General features: G+C 37.9%; 1 long non-coding RNA gene across 1 annotated transcript; it reads left to right on the forward strand.

The window, feature by feature from the left end:
* Window positions 1-2,058: 2,058 nt before the first annotated feature.
* On the forward strand, window positions 2,059-3,588 carry LOC147401523 (uncharacterized). Its single transcript, XR_015178543.1, has 3 exons — window positions 2,059-2,228; window positions 2,318-2,538; window positions 2,786-3,588. It is a non-coding gene; the product is annotated as an uncharacterized LOC147401523 (long non-coding RNA).
* The last annotated feature ends 367 nt before the right edge of the window (window positions 3,589-3,955 follow it).

Consider the following 3,955-nt stretch of genomic DNA (forward strand, 5'->3'; position numbering starts at 1 on the left):
AGTTTCTAAATTTAGAACTACCTCCCCGTTAACAAAATAAAAAAATAAAAACGAAATTTCAGATCTGATTTCTCCATCCATCTTGGTCTTCTTCTTCAATCTCTTCCTCTTCGACAGATCGAACGGCATCTTCGTCTTCGTTTCTTCACTCTCTTCCTCTTCGACAGATCGAACGACATCTTCGTCTTCTTCTTCACTCTCTTCCTCTTTGACAGAGAGTTCTCCATCTTCGTCTTCTTCTTCCACTTCTTCGTTTCTAACCTCGTTTCAACACAAATCAATCTCCATCTTTGTCTTCTTCTTCCTCTTCAAACTCACATCACCGTCTTGGATGATGGGTACCGCTGGCGCAAATATGGGCAGAAAGTGGTGAAAAGGAGCCCTAATCCTAGGTATGTGATTACATAGTCTACAAGACATACAGTTACAGAGAAAATTATCTTATTTATTTTGGGTTTGTTTCCCACCTTTAGTTTCTATACCCACCCAATCGATTTTATGAAATTTCAAGGTGCACATTTGCTTTTATCTTCCACTATACAGACTATGGACGATCATTAGTGCTCTGATTGTGACTGATTTCACACCGAGTCATTTAAATAAAATGAAATAGATTATTATTATCCATTAAGGCTTCCATGAGATCCAAACCTTAATCAGTCATTGGTCAAAAACTTTAAGAAGTAAGCACACTGTGTTAGATTTGTCTATGTCAAATGCTTGAGTTGGTCTGTGATGAGATTTGTTTCTATTCTTCCCAAAAATTTGGGGTCGACTCTTTGTTTTTCTATAATTTTGTTATTAACAAAAATAAATGGGAATTATTTTTATTACAAGAAACCACACAGATTACTCGAATATGCACAAGTGGAATGTCTGTGGATAAAGACCATGATGTTCTCAATTAATAGAATTTTTGAAAAAAGAAGATTGTGAAATCAAATATGCCACCATTTGCACTCCACAAACTTCACTCAAAAATCTTCTTTACACTTAGTGTATGATTGCACTCAGAAAAGAAAAAAAAAACAGATGAGATAGCTGGGCCAAAAGCACAGATTCTTCAAGAGGAAGAAAGAGAGAAAGGCAGAGTTGGTCTTCAAGTGTACTGGAAATTTATTACTATGGCATATAAAAGAGCTCTCATGCCATTGATATTGTTATCACAGATTCTCTTTCAGATTCTTCAGATTGGGAGTAATTATTGGATGGTTGATGAGAAAAGATCTATTTTCCTCCAACTGCAGCTTTTAATTCCTGTGGTTGATGAGAAACTACTGCATGTTCTCATGTAGGTAATTATGGTTAGTTCACATCCCTCTACCGTACTACAAATACAGCACTGCTTAGTATTTTGATGTTAAGTTGTTTTGGTTTGAATTTCTTTTATAATGGTACAAGAGTAACTGGTTGCTACTCATCCACAAGGACAAGTTACATTAACTCATATCCTGATTCCTGAGCATTCTCACATTGACTTATGTACTGAATTTTTTTTGGGTTTGTGACATATAACTAAATATGATGTCATCCTTCTCTTTGATTTGGTGATGATTTTCTTGGCTGAAATTATTTGGAGAGGAATCTGAAACAGATAGTGAAGAGTCGGATGTTAGTGGATCTGATGGGGATGACACATCTTGGATCTCATGGTTCTGTAATCTTCGAGGGAATGAATTCTTCTGTGAAGTTGATGATGATTACATCCAAGACGATTTCAATCTTTGCAACTTAAGTGGTCAAGTCCCTTACTATGATTATGCACTTGATTTGATTTTGGATGTTGAGTCCTCTCATGGTATGCATTGTTCTTTCTTTTGGTTCAAATGCTTTCTTATGGCTAGATTATTGTTATTTAATACATGATACTAATTGGAGTGACTGTAGAATTATGTATGCTTTGGCTGTTGATCGCATTAGCTCTAATGTTCCGCTACATTGTGAAGCATTATGAGCGATTGACCCACTGAAAGAACATTAATCTATTTTTTTTCTTTCTCTTTTGTTTTATAGGCATTGCGAGATTAGCGGTGACATATGGACTTAATTTGAACATGTTACAAACCAGAGTCATATGGAATCTTTGCAATGTTGAGAACAGAATTATATCTGTGGAGAGAATACTTCAGTACACAGGTATCCCAAGTGAACCTCCTCTTGTTATAGAAGCAAATAGGCCAGACAGTCGTTGGCCATCAAATGGAGAAGTTGATATTTGTGATCTGCAGGTACTATGTGTTCTATGTCAAACATAAGCAATGCTCACTTGTACACATGACTCCTAGTCATATCGAATCTCTATGCCACATGTATGTAGGTCCGTTATGCCCCACACATGCCACTTGTCTTACGGGGTCTCACGTGCAAGACGGGTATTGTTGGGAGAACGGGTAGTGGTAAATCAACTCTAATTCAGACACTCTTTCGCATTGTCGAACCCGCCGCTGGTCAGATTCTGATAGATGGTATCAACATCTCCCCGATTTAGGAAGCAACCTCGACCCACTCAAAGAGTACACTAATGAACAGATGTGGGAGGTGGGTTTTCATTTATACGAATACTAAAAACTGTGTTGAACTTTAACTTGCACAAAGGTTTCACCAATAGGATACTCTTCTACATAGATGTTATTACATGAGGGTTCAGTTCGGTCAAAATAATATGATGATTGCTCACGGCCAATTTGCACCCATTATGCACATCCATCATATCTGCTTCATCAATGATGCTATTTACATCTTACATTAGCTTAAGTTGCTGAAACAAATCGCTCTGTTGTTTTAGGCTCTGGATAGGTGCCAACTTGGAGACGAAGTTAGGAAGAAGGAGGCGAAGCTTGATTCTACAGGTTTTTTCCTTCTGATGTTTGCTAATATCTAATTTGCAGAAGCTGAAGCACGATTTCAGATCTCTACAGAAGGTGTTACTGATGTAAAGGACTGATCCATGAGAATCTAACACTAACACTGCTCCATTCTTCCAACGGTTCCTCGAGACACTTGGCTATTATACTGCTATGTTCGAGTCGATTGATCTGGCACTCCCGAGGGATCACAAGGAGCGGATCAATGTTGAGCAGCACTGCCTGGCCCGAGACGTCGTCAATATCATAGTGTGCGAGGGGGCCGAGAGAATTGAACGACACGAGCTTCATGGGAAGTGGAGGTCTAGGTTGACAATGGCTGGGTTTACTCCTTATCCATTGAGCTCAGTGGTCAATGGCACCATCAAGACTCTGTTGGAGAACTACTGCAACAAATATAGCCTTGAAGAAAGAGATGGAGCGCTCTATCTTGGCTGGATGAACAGGCAGTTGGTTGCATGTAGTGCATGGAGATGAAGATCAGAAGCTGATTAATGCTTGTTTTTCGGGGTCGAGGGACATTGAACAAGTAAAAAAAAAATTGTAATCTAATTATAGCTTTCGTTACTAATTATAACCATGGGCAGCAATTGGTTGCTGAGATTGTGTATATTTGTGTAGCTCTTTTCCTAAAGGGGCCATATCTTAAAAGCTTCAAACTTCGAAAATTTGGTGTAAAACCTCGAAATCTTGAAATGAAGCAGAATGGTTCTCTGGTTTATAATTCCTAGTCATATTTTATTTCTTGGATGAACAATATTCATTAACAAGGGTACAACAACAGACTGGGAAACATGTTTAGATAGAATGTTTTAAAACTTAGTAGATAAAATAGCAGAGAAAGCAAAATAAGGAGGTGCGAATGAGGTTTTTTTCCTGTGTGTAGCAACTTCGAGGCAGTGAGATAATAACCTACTAAGAATTGAACTATGAATTAGCAAAGGAGCTCCTCTTTGCTATGCTGGTCATAAATTTCACACATTTTGAAGCAGGATTCTATGTAGAGGAACTACTTATGTGATGTTCTTCTTTCATCATTTTTCTTGATAGTAATTAAGTGAATAAGCAATTATAGTTCTCCTTCATGTTTT

This window comes from Akebia trifoliata, chromosome 5 (genome assembly GCF_017979445.1).
Source record: "Akebia trifoliata isolate Shusen 1 chromosome 5, ASM1797944v1, whole genome shotgun sequence".
In the NCBI taxonomy this organism is placed as follows: domain Eukaryota; kingdom Viridiplantae; phylum Streptophyta; class Magnoliopsida; order Ranunculales; family Lardizabalaceae; genus Akebia; species Akebia trifoliata.